General features: G+C 35.9%; 1 protein-coding gene and 1 pseudogene across 1 annotated transcript in view; one reads left to right on the top strand and one right to left on the bottom strand.

The window, feature by feature from the left end:
• The window catches only part of LOC123244634, a 44,669-nt pseudogene extending 32,128 nt beyond the window's left edge, over positions 1-12,541 (bottom strand).
• The window catches only part of RPS6KA2 (ribosomal protein S6 kinase A2), a 538,080-nt gene that overhangs the window by 95,739 nt on the left and 426,028 nt on the right, over positions 1-16,313 (top strand). The gene's annotated exons all lie outside the window — the stretch shown is intronic.

Raw genomic sequence — 16,313 nt, 5'->3', positions numbered from 1 at the left:
AGTCCTTGTTGGGTATAAATTTAAAGCCCTTCACCATTTAGCAGTTCTACCTTCTCTCTGTTACTAGCTACTGTTCCATTTATACTTACAGTGATCCTATGCCTTTTATCATGCTTTTGGAGACTCTCCAGCTTTTACAACTTCCCCTTCCTAAATGTGTTGGCCAGAATTCATTTTATTATTCCAGATGTGGTCTGCCCAGGACAGAGTATAGCAGGACTATCAGCTCTTTATGCCTGAAAGCTAATCTTCTCTTAATGCAGTTCAATATCACATTAACTTTTGGGGGGCTCTGATATATCACTCTTGACTTACATTGAGCCTACAATTAGCTAAAAACTCCCAGGTACATTTTAAATTAATTTACCTATAATTAAAGTCAAATTCACTGGTAAGTGGTTTGCCAACTCTCTTCTTTACTCATTGAAAACCAGGACAGTATTTGTCCTCCTTCAGTTGCCCTTCTATTCTCCACAATTTTTCAAATACCAGGCATCTCATCCATCAATTCTTTCAGAATCCAAGGATCCAAGCCAGTTGACTTGAATTCAAGAAAGGTAGCTCTTATTTATAGTGGTTATAAATGACCAGGGTAATATTATAGTCATTGATATGTTATAATTAACATAATGCAATAAATATAGTATTATCAATAACTAATCTGGTACTCAATATCACTATTGATCTAATTAACTACTTTTTTCTTCTGTACTTTCCAGTTTACAGGTTATCTCGGTATAGAAGAAAATTTATAAAATAATTCAGCAATTCCACCTTCTCTCTCTTGCTAGTGACTGTCCCATCTATAATTTACAGTGATCCATTCTCTTCTTAAAGATGTCCAGAGATCAATTTCATAAAGTTTCATTTCAGTGTTTTATTATCAGGATAGTCAGGAGGTTATTTTTTTTGTCTTGTAGAAATCTTACTTGCCTTGACTTATATTATTTTTCTTATTCAGTCTTCCATGGGAAGCAATAATTAATTAGCACTTGTCTCATATACTCTTAAGTTAAGAATTAAATCATGTTTGGCTTCTTTCATTTAGGAAGAAGAAAACTGGCTTAATTCTTTATCTATTTCTTGAAAAAATTAATTTTTTAATTTTTTTTGATGTGTGTTTAATGTTTTTCTCTGGTTTCTTCAAACTTTAAAAGTGTAGTGACCAAAACTAGATCCAGTATGCTAATCAATACTATTTTGTACAAGCTTTATATTTATTGGTGTGAATATGCTATTTTTCTTCCCTCATCTAAGTAGAATGTAAACTCTAATAGGGCAAAGGCCATTTGGTTTCTGTCTTTGCATCCCCAATACCCTAATACAGTTGGTACCACAAAAGTTTTCAGTAATTTTTGCCACTAAAAAACTTATCACCCTGTATTCAATCTGGTAAGGAGTCTCCCAAACTTAGCTCAGGTGACAGACAGACAAAGCTCATCTTTGCAACTAGTAGGAACTATGAGAGTTTATAATCTACCATATCACAATAGCCCCTGAAAAACTTAAGCCACAGTGAATAACTGGAGAAGGATAGAACTTCGTTAGGGAAAGGCAAATATAAAAATAACCATGATGTGAAACAGTAAGGAAGTACTTAATGAGTTATGAATATGAAGGGTCCTAGTTACTGGTAGATAACCAGCAGGTCTTAGTGAGATGCCTACCCCAAGTATGTGAACACTTCCCTTGGTGGAATGGGCGGATGAAAACAATTTGTTCCAACAGCCATGAAAACTTTGGAAACAGTTATTGGGGAGCATTTAGAGCTTGATCAGACATCAAAGATGCTAAGGTCATCCACTGGTGCCATTGCCAGTCATCCTGACTTTGTCTTTGCACTGGACTTAGATGACATTGGAAGAGAGGATGAGGCTGATGACTTTTTCATCTCTTCCTCACTTAAATCCAATTCATATGCAAGTCATATTATCACCTCATGATGTCCTTGGACCTCTGAGAACAAAGGATAACAACGGTTCTTCAGAGGAAGGAGAGAATTTCTTCTGGGTGGGGAGTTGAAGGATACATTCATGACTTTTCAGCTGGGTTTCAAACAGTGGAAAAAATAAATCATGAGCATAGACTCTTTTTCTACCTAGAAAATGGTAGAAGTAAGAAATGGCAAGATATGTTTGAAAAACTTGCTGTCAATATCCATACTACATTTGATTTATAGGAAATTTTGAAGAAAATGTGTTGATTCATTTTCCCATTGCATTATCTGTGGTTTCAGAGAAATATAAGATGTGCCTTTTTAGTCATTCTCAACTTAAAATTCAAATTTTTTGCTAAGTTTTCGTTAACTCTCAGACTATTTTAGGGAGAGGGAGAAAAGGATGAAATGGTGGGCATTATTGTCCTAATTTTGAAGAAATTACTTTTGTTATAATATTAATAGCATAGTAAGGTATTTCATCTTTGCCCTCATATATAGTATATTAAGAACATCTTATTAAGTAACAGTTATAATGAACTGTTAACAATGTGAAAAACTTTTATCATTATCGTAGTTAAATTTATCATCTTGTGAAGTTTTCTCTGAAGGGTTTTAAAATAGATGCTCCCATAATCTCATCCTTTTTTAAAAAAAGAATATTATGCAATATTAGAACAATAATGGCAAAAGATAATGGCAGAAGGATATTTAATACAATAATTGTAGGGAAGCACAAATGAAAAGTCTTATAGAAAAATTTTCATATTTAAAGGCAGGGCAATAAAAAGAAATTTATTTTCCCTTGCCTGCTTAAAATTCAAGAGTATGTGTGTGTATATATATATGTATGTATGCATGTATACATACACATATATATTTGTGGCATGAAATATGATCAGCAATTTATTGTGATTAGCTGATTAGAAGTGGTTTTTAACTACTTTATTATTATGGCGTGAATGCGATGTAATTATATTGTTTGAACATGCTTATATGTATATTGCATTGTTCAGTCATTCAGTTGTGTTCAACTCTAGGAAGAGTTAAAGCACTTTACTTTTATCAGTATTAATATAGAGTATCAATATAGAATTTTTCCTGATAGAGGGTCGACATTTCTAGGAACTTCCAAACCTCCATTTTTTATCTTTAGGTCAATGACATTATAATATTTCATGCACTTATTGTAGGATTTATTTTTCCCCTTTTGCTTAGGTATATTTAATTTTGATGATGGTGTATCTGGCTAAGGGTGATATGATGTTTTGTAAAAATACTTAAAGGAGAATACTAAAACGTATCTTGTTAAGAGGAACATTTATGTGTGGAGAAAATATTAGAGATTATGTCGAGTTGAAAAATATTTTGTAGTATGAGATTGTAGAATACATATTTGGTAATGTAGTTTCCAGAGACAGCTGGTGGTGTAGTGGATAAAGCAATAGAAGATGATGGAGTTCAAATCCAGAATCAGACACTTACTAGCTATGTGATACTGGGCAAGTCTCTTAATCCTGTTTGCCTCAGTTTCCTCATCTGTAAAATGAGCTAGAGAAGTAAATGGCAAACCACTCCAGTGTCTTTGCCAAAAAAAATCCCAAATGAGGTCAAAAAGAGTTGAAAATAACTGGACAACAACAATGTAGCTTTATTGTACCAGAGATGGTTTTCTAAAATTATGCTAGTGAATTTTTATTTTCAAAACATTTTTCTCACCTCAAAGCAGGGGTTCTTACTCTAGATCCATGAGGTTGTTTTTAAAAACATTTTGAAAACTATATTTAAACAAAGTTATGTTCCTTTGAAATCCTATGAATTTAACTTTAGACATTGAAAACATTTTTTCATGCATTTTATTTCATATATTTAAAGAAGCTTTGATCTAAAGGTTTCACTAGATTGTTAAAGGAGTCCATGACTCATAAGAAGGTTAAGAACCCCTGTCTTAAAGGGACTGTGTTTATGTATTATATACAAGTGAATCTCCCTTTCATCATTTAGGATGCTCCTTCCATTGATGCACTTTGAAACCATCCTTGCCTGCCCATCCTGTGTAACTTTTGTTCATACTCTGTAAATTCGCCACAAGGGGTCAACCCCACATGCTAAAGGTTCTCCCATCACTTACCTCTGACATCTAGTGGATAATAATGGTGCGTTCTGGTTATCTATCTGTCATCCCTTTTCATCACCATTTGAGTAGCCCATCTTCTCTATCATTCATTTTCCCAAAGTCTTCTAGGTGAACATACGTAAAATTGAAAAGGAAAGTCAAATGAGTAGTGCCAAAATGAGACACTGCGGTTCTTTGTCCTTCCCAAAGGAGCCTCCAGTACCCCCACTTTGGAGCTCTTTATCACTACCAGTCATTTGTCTTGTTCTGATTTGCATTGTCTTTTGACAATCATACCTTGCCATTTCCCTAAACTGGATTCTGGTACCCAAAGGAAAACTTTAATTTTAAAGAAGTAAATGGGAGTGTTTACCTTGCTTATGATTCTGTTTTGAACTACTTCAAAGAATTTACTTTTCATAGATGTTACATTTCGTAACGAAAAGGTAGGTATAATGTCTTATGGGGGAAGACAAGGGCCAACAAAAGAGGTAGAAAGCTGCACACACAGTAAGTGTTTAATAAATGTTTGCTGAAATCAAAAATTATGTGCAAATAGACAATGGAACTTCTAAAACTAAAAACAGTAGAGTGTTTTAGATCAACATTACATGTTGACAAGTATATCATCAAATGAGTGGGAATGTTAGAGTTCCTAAACTAATCTCTCTGATCAAACTTTTCTTGACCTAATTAACTATATCTTGGAGTTAGCCTTTTGTAAAAATCTGATTTACACTAAGCATCTTAATGTTTTACATTAATCTAGAATGAATGAATGAAAATACATTTAGTAAGTATTTACTCTTTGTCAAGCACTGGAGATACAAAATAGAGAAGCAAGACAGACAGACTAGGAGGAAAGGGTCAAGAAAGAAAGAAAAGTCTGTGTGTATACCACATCATCACAGAAACTCAGAAGTTGGAAGGGGCCTCTGACATTCGGTCTACCCTATAATTGGATAGGTAGTACCTACATCTATAAGCCAACCTTACTATGTTAGGTAGGGAACCTCCAGATCATGGAGACATCCTGTGACCTAGCTTGTATTCTAGCCTGGTTCCTGATGTTCAACTAACGTTGAACAATCCAGTGCCTAACTTTTAGTTCTTGGCACTATTTTATTGGCACTGTAGCAGAGTAAGAGAACCTGTTCTGAAACCCCCTGCATCAGGCAGGCCCTGGGAAGACTCTATAACCCCTGCAACCTCAATGATGCATTTTAAGTAATTAGGAACTAAAAAATTAAAAAGATAGAAGAATTCTCCTGTCATCTGTATCCTACCCAAGACCAGACAGCCTCTCTAGAGAGGCATTACATGCCTAGAATGAACTTGAAGGGTAAAAAAAAGACTTGGCAGGTGCACCATCAACTGTATTGTAGGTAGGAAATTATAGATTTATAGAACTTTAGAATTGGAAGGGTCATTGCAGATTATCTATTTCTAGTCAGAACCTTCCTCATTCTTTACAAATAAGGAAACTGAGGATGAAAGAGTTTGTGATTCCTCCAAGGTGCCTATTCAGGTCAATAAGCATCTTTATCACAAATGACCTTGCCTATAGTATGTGCTTGCCACATACTAAGTTATTTGTGGTATAAAGAAAAATTAGGTCCCACCTATAAGGTGTCTCTATCCTCCTTTGGAGAATAAAAATAAAATAAAATAAAAAGGCAAATAAAACACATACAGAATATAAATACAAACTAATATCAAGGAGGAAGGCACAAACATCTAAAGAGAGAATGGAAAAAATTTTCCTATGGTAGCTAGAATTTGGACAGAACCTTGAAGAAAGTTAAGAGGTGGCATTGACAAAGAGATTTATTTCAGGAATATATGTGACATAAAGTAAAGGGCTTTGTTAGTCCCAGATCTAGCTTCATTTCTCCATGAAGGATAAGCAGTGAATGGGCTTTGATGTAACATCTGTGAGGATTTCAGGAAGCAGCATGGGGTTAACAAACCACTCTGCTCTTTTGGTGAATTAATGTTGTAATTTCCAATTTTTCTCTTGCTTCACCACTGACCTGAGGACCCTGGCGATAACCTATGAGAGTATTTTAGCAGTGTGCATTTACATTTGCTGAATTATAGGATGACAAATAAGGGGCATAAAATTAACAGAGCAACACACACCTTTTAGTGGTGTCAGACTGCTGCAGATTTCTTTATTTCCCCCTCTCCTTCTGTTTAAGGAAAATAGAATTCATCCCTAGAGAGTTGTGTTTCTCCATTCTGAATGTGATTATAGCCTACAAAGTAAATGAGAAAGCTCAGGCCTGAGACCTTTCACAGATGATACAGAGAGAGGGAGGCATGAATTCAGTGAGATTTGTCTATTTCTTTTGCTTCAGACCAATTTGAAACCAACATTATGGATCTTGCTGGGGGCTATTTTGCTCTTTCCCTCTCACTTTATCTCAGACCAACTGAGTTAAAGAGGTAAGAGGATGAAATCCCCTGGGGTCTCTTGTGGATTGAAAGGGCAGAAGATTCTGAATCAATGGTAATCATATTTGTGAATGAATATGTTTAGAGGAATGGACTTTTGGAAACATCTATGGTAATCCCCAGTATTGTAATGGAAAAGGCTTTCTTAAATTTCAGAACTAATGTTGCTTCTCAGTGCTGTGGAGCTTTAAAGGCTCCCATGCAGTGTACTCCTTCTCTTCACATGAATGAAATGCTTTCTATTCAGAGGTTCTGCATTTACCTCTTCATGCTTATAAATACTAAGTATTTCCTCTATTTTTTGGTGCTACACTACAACTTATGGGAAAGATATGATGGCTACTGTGTAGAAATTTAAATCTCACTTCAATATACTTCTTGAAAAGATGCTTGTTGGCAAAGATGGGCTGAAGTCATAAGGGAGTCTCATAAGATTCAAATTTTCAGTGGGTAGAGAAAGAAAGATTGGAAAATTTTGTCTTAGTTTTACATTAAGAGAAAGAAGGCATCTCATCTCAGACTCACATAATATTAGTGCTAGAAGGAACTCTCAGAGGTCATCTGCTCCAATTCATTCATTTTATGGGTGAGGAAAATGATTTGCCTGTGGTCAAACAGCTGGGAAATGCCAGAGATTGGAATAATGTCAAGATTTTTTTTTCTCAGAGTTTATTACACCACCCTCTTCTTTCCCTTTTTGCAGCAAGGGGAAGATCTCAACTGAATAATTTTCAAACGAACTTGACAATAGTCATTTTCTTCTTTTTCCTTCCTTTCATAAAGGGATGCAATGAAGTGAACAATTATAGAAGAGCTAAGAATAGGAAAGAACTTGATAAATCTTGTTGACTGGCTGAAAGAAGTACAGTACATCACTATTTTTTAGTTGAGGTTATTTTTTCTCTCTTTCTACCATCCCCCACCATGTGATCAACTCTTAATATCTGATTTTATTGAGCTCTTACCAAGTATCAGAAGCAGCTTACACTCTCTGCTAATAATCTTCTGATTGCATTGTCATTTATTGAGCACCTACTGCATCCATAGCAACATCAGAATAGTTTGTGTTTACTTTAAAGTTTACTTCCCACACAACAATCCTATGACGCACGCAATGCAAATATGATCATCCTTCCCATTTTACACTTGAGGAAACTGAGACCCTAAGAGCTTTCTAATAAATTTAAAGCTAGAATAGTAGTCATTTTACAAATGAAGAAAAGAAATTAATTCCCCAAGTTCACAAAGTAAGTATTAGGACTAAGATTTGAATGGATATCCTCTCAATCTGAATCCAGGGCAGCTCTTCCCATTATGCCAGGATTCCTTTATTAGCAATTATAGGAATAGTTAGCTGCCTTAGACAGTCAATTTCTTTTCTAAGAGGTGATTTTATTTTTTATAATATTTTATTTTTTGCCATTCATATATCATAAAATTTTTAAAGCCTTATCATCTTTTTAAACTCTTATCAATCTTGAAATTGATGCTAAATTTCAGTTCCAAGACAGAAGAGCAGTAAGGGCTGGACAATTGGGGTTAAGTGACTTGCTGAAGGTCATACAGCTAGGAAGAGCATGAGGCCAGATTTGAATTTAGGATCTCCCATCTTCAGGGCTAGTTCTCAATCCATTGAGCCGCTAGCTACCTCTTATAATAACAATTTTAATATACATTTTCCAAAACTTTGAGATCCAAATTCTCTTCCTCCTTCTTTCATCTCCCCTCCACTCCCAGAGATGGCAAGCAATTTGATCTAGGTTATATGTATGTGTATATATATNATCATAAAATTTTTAAAGCCTTATCATCTTTTTAAACTCTTATCAATCTTGAAATTGATGCTAAATTTCAGTTCCAAGACAGAAGAGCAGTAAGGGCTGGACAATTGGGGTTAAGTGACTTGCTGAAGGTCATACAGCTAGGAAGAGCATGAGGCCAGATTTGAATTTAGGATCTCCCATCTTCAGGGCTAGTTCTCAATCCATTGAGCCGCTAGCTACCTCTTATAATAACAATTTTAATATACATTTTCCAAAACTTTGAGATCCAAATTCTCTTCCTCCTTCTTTCATCTCCCCTCCACTCCCAGAGATGGCAAGCAATTTGATCTAGGTTATATATATATATATATGTGCGTGTGTGTGTGTGTGTGTGTGTGTGTGTGTGTGTGTATGTATATATATATATATATATATATATTTGATCTAGGTGATTATGCAAAACATATTTCCATTTTAGTCATATTATGAAAGACAACTCATAACATAAAAGGCAAAAAGATTCCCCCCAAACAAAACCACACCAAAAAAGGTGAAAAATAGTATGTTTCAATCTGCATTCAGATTCCATCTGTTCTTACTGTGGAAGTGGATAGCATTTTTCATCATAAGCCTTTCCAAATTGTCTTGGATCAGTGTATTGCCGAGAATAGTTAAGTCTTTCACAGTTGATCATTGCATAATATTCCTCTCACTGTGTACAATGTTCTCCTACTTCTCACTTCACTTTGCATCAATTCATGTAGGTCTTCCCAGGTTTTTCTGAAATCCTCCTGTTTGTCATTTCTTATAGCACAGTTGTATTCCATTACAGTGATGTACCACAACTTGTTTAGCCATTCCCCAATTGATGGACACTTCTTCAATGGCCAATTCTTTGCCACCACAAAAAGAGCTGCTGTGAATATTTTTGTACAAATAGGACTTCCTCCCTTTTTACCTTCTCTCTGGGACCCAGATCTAGTAGTAGTATTGCTGGATCATAGTGTATGCACAATTCTATAGCTCTTTGGGTATAATTCCTAATTGCTCTTCAGAAGGTTTGGATCAGTTCACAACTCTACCAACAATGAATGTGTCCCAATTTTCTTGCATCCCCTCTAACATTTATCATTTTCCTTTACTATCATGTTAACCAATCTGAGAGTATGAGGGGCTATCTCAAAATTGTTTTGACTTGCATTTCTCTAATCAACAATGATTTTAAACCTTTTTTTTTAAATATGGCTAAAGACGACTTTGATTTCTTAATCTGAAAATTGACTCTTCATAAGACCACATCAATATTTTGACCATTTATCATTTGAAACAGTTCTCTATATATTTGAGAAATGTGGCTTTTATTAGAGAAACTTGCTGAAAAATTTTCCCCAGCCTTCTGAATCCCCTCTAATTTTTGTTTATACAAAACAAAACCCTAGACTCTCTTCAGAAGAGCAGTAATATCTTCAAATCCAAATTCAAGCATCTGGAAAGCATCCTCTGGGCCATCTAGATGGAGTCTTCTCAACAGCTGAAAACTCTGCAATCCATTCTTTCCAAGAGTGAAGAGCATGAACATCAGCTGGCTTCTCTCTGAGAACACCTTGAAGGCATCATGGCCTCCCACCATCTATTGAATGCAGATAAAGCTGGCTTCAAAAAAAACTGTGAGAAGACTTGGGAAATCTCAGTTCTCTCTGACATGAAGAAACTGAAGAGAAACATGAGAGAGCTTCCAAGAGCCACAAACTCCCCTACAGAGGTGCAGAAACAAGTCTTCACTCTGCTTGGGAAAGCCCATTGGGACAGTTCTCTTCCTCCTGACTATCTAGAAAAACTGGCATCCATGGATAACTTAAGTTCCTCCTTAAGCCAACTGGAATCAGATGAAAATGATTAGAACTGCCTTGGGCAGTCTGGCCACCTACTCAGTAAAAACTGAAACCAATGAGAATAATTTAGAGTTAATAAAAAGCTTATTGGATGACCTGAGGAGTGACCTGGATCAACTGTTGATGAAGAATGAGAAAATTCATGAAAAATATTTAAACAATTTAAGGATGCTGGTATGAATTTCAGAGCCCCCAACCCCAAGTCTCTAAAGGCCAAAAAAAATTCAACCCTCTTTCTAATGAGCAGGAGACACTCATAGAACTGTTGGGCATTCTCCAAAGCCCCGTTTCTGTCACATTAATTTATTTGCCATTATTGGGCTATACCAGTGAAAACAGACCTATGATTGCTTAACTACTTTGCATTCACTTTTAGTTTAGTTTTCTCTTTGAAGGGCCTCCATCTTCAGGAATCTAAGGTACTTTCTTAAAAGAAATTTTAAATACATAAGAAGGGCAAGTATGACTTCAGGTGACAATAAAAAGGAGAGGTTAGCTTTAGCCTCAAACCCCGCCCCCCTTCGCCACCATTTTATATTGAAGTAATAAAAAAAAAGAATGCTCATCAAATTTGTCCTTATAGAAAATATATTTTTTGATGGGAAGGGAAATGGTCCAAGTTTTCCATGAGATGTCATCTCATGACACTTATAGTTTTCTAGCTAAAGCTGGTTGGAAACCAGAAACATCTACACAATTTAGTGGAAAAATATACTCATTCCTAGTGTTTTTTTAAAAAATACTTTACTGTTGTTTCTCCTATACCATGCTCTCTCACAGTTTCTTTTTCATCTCCATTCTTCCCAACCCCATTCTCTACATCTTTCAGTAATATCCAAGGGTACTATATGAAACTCAGAAGGCATTGGTTTTGCTTGTACAGAACTTTTAAAATTTCATATAATTAAATTTATCCAATTTATATCACATAATCATCTCTATTTCATTTGGTCATAAATTCTCCCCCATTCATAAATCTGACAGATAAACTATTCCATGTTTCTCTAATGTCTAAATCACCTGTTTTGACTTTATCTTTTTTAGGGTCTGTCTAAGGGGTCATTTTAAATAGAGACTTACTAGAGATTTTTAGCCAGGCTACTAAAACAGTATGAAGATTTTTAACATGGGTTCTTAACCTGGGGTTTGTGAATTTGCTGTTAAAAATATTATAATATGTATACAATAACAGCAAAACATTTTGAGTTTGATTTCCTTTGCCTGTATGACTGATCTCAGAATTGCCATTTCCTTTTGTGTGTTGGAGAAAGGTATGAGAGGGGAGATGGTGACTAAACAAGGATTAGGAATGTGAACTTAAAAAAATTGATAACTGTATCTCTTATAATCATTTCCTTTGTAATCTTTTTATTTTATTTTTATGTTATTTTAAAAAAATTATTCCAGGAAGGGATCTTTGGCACAAAAAAAGTAAAGAACCCCATGACTAAAAGTAATCTGTGCTAGGACCCCCAATTACTTGAGAATCAGAATGAAAATTTGATTTTTCCCCTTTCCTAAACCTTTAAAATAACAGTTGTATTATCTTCTTTTGTTCTCTGCATGAATGTGGGGTAGAAAACCTATTTTCTGGCAACTAAACACAAACCACAATGATGATTAAGTAGAGTATACAGCAGAAATCACTCACTGCTAGGAGAACAATGTAGTCCTTCAACCTGGGGTGACTGGAGCAGTACCCAAATGAGGGCAGGTGTTATTTAGGAATGGACTTTTTTCCTTTTCTTTCCAGCATCTAAATGGCAGCAGTTCCCTAGCTGATTGGTATTGGCTGTGATTATTCTTTGGCTTTTTTTTCTATAAATTATGAAGAAGCAGTGGCCAACTGACTGTATTCATTCCAAAGAAAGACAGCAGATTTCAGCCAATTTACACCAGTCCAAGAGTTTTATCTTCTCCCTGATTTTTCTTAATCCTTTTTTTAGAATGTAAAAGTGATTGTGAATATGTAAAATGAATAAGCAAGAGAAGAGAATATATATTTCTGTGCTTATGCAGCTAGTAACAATAACTTGCCTCTCTGTCACACCTCACTGATTTTTAAAAATGATTATTACAATTACTGATGGTTGGCTCACTTTTTTGGCCTTTCTGATAGATTGAATAAAATAAAAATTTTAAATATTAAAGAAAAAACCACCCCCATTTTTATAGTCAGTTAGTATAGACTCCTGTTTTGGAAGGAGAAAAAAATGCCCCAGGGATTAGAAGTGCTACCAAGAGGATTGTGTTCTCAGCCTCTTGCAACTGCGTGTGTTTTTTCTGTCTTGTCCTCTGAGCTGGGGTGGTAACGTTGGCTGTAGTTGCCAGGTTTCCCTGGGTTGGGAAGTCTCTGGTTCAGTTCTTCTGGATCCATCATGACCCACTACCGATATGTGGCTCTAAGTGACAGGGAGTCACTGGGGAGCTGGACAAGGTTGTGCATCGACATGGATGTCCTCTCAGTAGACAGTGCATTTGTCTCCCTGGCAGAGGATGAGGGACCCCTTGACTTGCCTCTGGACACTGCTACATCTTCAGGGGTGGGTGCACTTGAAACATTTTTTTAAAAAGAAATATCTTGGTCCTTTAATAGAGTTTTTTGATGATAAAATGCTAGTATAGCAACTAAAAGCTTGAAGTTATTACCAGCTGCACCATCCCCTCCCCCGCTTAAAACATAACAGCAATCTGATTGAATCGCAGATTAATTTGAAATGGGGCACCAGTTGGCCAAAATGTTTTCTTGATCCTGAACTTCATTGTTTGGGTGGTAAAAGGATTAGGAATTTAATCCTGAGCTTGCATGTTAAGGCTAGACATCTGGGACTTACATTTGAACTACTGAATGGAGTAGATTCTATAAACTGACCCGAGAACTCATTGAATAATTTTTGTAGCTCTAGTTTGGCTGTTCAGGAGTTAATAGAAAAGGGGGAAAAGAAAGGGGAGGAAAGAATTCACTTTTATAGCATCTGTGGCATAGGTTTTGACCTCCTGCGTGAAGGTAGTTTGAACCCTTGGTATGTATATGTTTCAATATCTACAAGAGTTATACAGGAACAGTAATAACCTCCCTGGGGGGACAAGATACTAGTAATAAGCTCTTTGAAGATTAAGCATCTGTGTTGTTATGGCAACTAAAGGCCAGAGCCTTCTGCTGAATGTACCAAAAACGTGAGGCTTTGATAGCCTGGCCAGTTATTATTTTTATGTTAGAGTCTTTGTAAGGCTGCATTTGCAAAGCTCAATTGAAATGGAAAATATACTTGTTCTTCAGGAAGCAGGGCTCAGAATGATACATTACTAATCTGCTATCACTTTATTGGGGACAATGTGCTATTTTAACATATTCTTTCCATCTGAAAATACCTCTTTCTACTTGGTCCTGTCCAGTGTTGCTCTTGGTTAGCAAATAGCTCTGAAAACTCTCACCTGCTGCTCACTGTGACCTTGATATCTCTACAGAGTTAGTTTTTAAAAAATAGGTCTAATGTGTTTCATTGACAACAAAGAGACATGGCATCCTTCTGGATTTGGGGGCAGAAAGGAGACATGTGAGTTTTCACAGAATCAGAGGGTTTTGAAGGGTTGTCTCTGTCAATAATCCCATAGGTTGGGGCCATCTGGGGGAATCTTTGGCACCTGTGCTGAAGTGGGCTGCTCTGCTCCCCCTTTCCACCATGACTGAGGACATTTTTCACTTCAACTGTCCCTCTGCCCAGCTGCCCAATGGGTGCACTCCCTCCCTCCCCTGTCTTGAGTAAGGGGGGGCGGCTCACATGCTGTGTGACGGTCTAGTTTGGGAACTTGGTCTCTAAAAGGTTCACCATCACTGGCTTGGAGGTATAGTTTGCATCCAGCACCATGGACAGAATCTGTAGTACTGTACCATAACAAAGTAAAGAAATTTTTGGGTACTCAAGGTTTGGGTAGCTGTTGTAACTAACCTTTTCTTGCCCTATTTTATGTTAGTACATTCTTTGATGTATTGCAGTTTCTATTCCAATTTCTTCTTGCTGTATTCATCCAACTCCATTTTTTTGCTTAGAGAATTCTGGGAATGCAGTGGGTATGAAATTAGTACCTTTATGCATATATAATATATGGGGGGTATAACAGGAATCAATAATTCTTGTCATGGTGAGTAAGAATTTTAACCTTTGTATCTTAGGTAATTCACTAAGACTGTAAGTGGCAGGAACAGTTGACAATCTGTACTGGCAAAAAAGAATTTCCTCACAGGGAGCTCCTACATCCATATTTACCTTCCCTGAGCCCCTAACACAATTTTTTTGGCTTTCACATCTCTCACTCAAGTCAAAATTTTACAAAATATTACTAAGTATGAAATTACTTTAACCTTACTCTTGAAATTAAGGAGTTAGTCTAGTTGTATTTCTTCGTGTGTTATCTTTTTGCATTTTTTGACTCAAATCTATCTCCTCCTCCCCATTAACTGCAGACCTGTGGCGTTACTTATCTGCCAGTTCTACACTGGTGCGACTCATGAAAGGAATCAACTTTCCTTCATATAACAGATTTCTTTAAAATATAACAGGGGTCCTTTTTGACTAGTATTGTTTGGTCACTCTCAGAAGAAAGAGAGATATCCAAAGAGCCTATTTTAATGAGATTGTCAGAGAAGATTGTTTACCATTATTTGTCTCAGAATTACTCATCCTCTCTGAGGACCTTGGATAGTATTGGGATGTTGGTGGGACCAAAGAAACATTGGGAAGATAGTAAGATTTAAATCAATTAGGAAGGGCCATGTTATTGTAATTTCAACAACTTCCCAGTGACTGAGTACTAGCTAATGGGAATGGATGATACATTGACATAACTGGTATAGACATTAGTCTTGATAAGATTCTTCTTAGACATTTAGATATGACTATTCTAGTAAAAGTCTATTAATTACTAGTCCATGGTATCCTTTTTTTTTTTTAACTTCACTGGCCACAGTGGTTTTGTTTGACTGCTGAGTGTCCTTGTTAGAAGCTTTGGATATAGAAGAATAAAAAAAATTCATTCATTCTGCTGTTTCCAACAGATATCATTTTGATATCTTAACTGTTTATTGTTAAATTAATTTTTGATAGGGCTAAAACATAAATAAGTATATCTTTTGGTTAGCTTACTACATTAAAAATAATGATAACTCTGTAAGTTTTACAAAGTTCTTTACTCATTTGATTCATACAATTGCTAATGAGTTGAGTGATTCAGATATTATTTTAATTTTACACCTGAAGAAACTGAGGCTCTAAGATTTCAAGTAAGTTGCCCATTGCCATATAGTTAGTAAATCTCAATGGGATTTGAACTCAGATTTTCTCTATCCCTAAGTGAGTTTGCAACACCATGTTGACTCCCAATAGAGTGTCAAAGACATACAACTCTGGAAATTTAATGGCATTTACTTGAGCCATATTAAAATCTTTATTTTACAAATGAGGAAACAAGCCCAGATAAGTGAGGGCCACATAGATAGAAAATAGCTGAACAAGAATTTAAGTCTAAGATTGTCTGACCCAAAGTCCTTTTTGCTGGTTTTATTACATTGCAATGTCTTAGCCACTTAAATAAGTCATAGAAAATCATAGCAATGCATTTTGACTTTATTTTAATTCATGTGTGTTCATTCCGATATGCTGGGTCCTACAGATATATTTCCTTCTATATGTGGTAGAAGGCTGGGAAAAATGAAGGGGTAGAGATGGTGATTAGACTGGCTACTCTCCATCGCTACCAAAATGGACTCAAACTGGAGTTTTTTAGCTTAAAACAGAAAAAATTTTGATAACTATAATTGAATAGAATTCTGTTTCTTATGCTCCTTTGTATTTTATTTTATGTATTTAAAAGAACTTTATTCTGAGAAGGGTCCATAAGTGTCTCCAGATTGCCAAATGGGATCCTTAGCACAAGAAGAATTAAGATTCCTTGCTACAAAATGGCAGTGTTGTGGAATGCTGTTTTGTGCAAAAGAAAAATATTCAAAGTCCAGCATTCTTTTTCCTTCTGGTCCTGTTCCCCTGCCTTTATCCTGCTTGGATTCCACCCCCCTTGTCTCCTTACCTGCTGCTTCTGTATAGAGATCAGGCTTTCGTTCCTAGCTCCTAGATCTGGAATCCTGCTAATTT

This window comes from Gracilinanus agilis, chromosome 4 (genome assembly GCF_016433145.1).
Source record: "Gracilinanus agilis isolate LMUSP501 chromosome 4, AgileGrace, whole genome shotgun sequence".
Classification (NCBI taxonomy): domain Eukaryota; kingdom Metazoa; phylum Chordata; class Mammalia; order Didelphimorphia; family Didelphidae; genus Gracilinanus; species Gracilinanus agilis.
The sequence above is the reverse complement of the archived record's forward strand: the minus strand, read 5'-3'. Positions and strand labels throughout refer to the sequence as shown.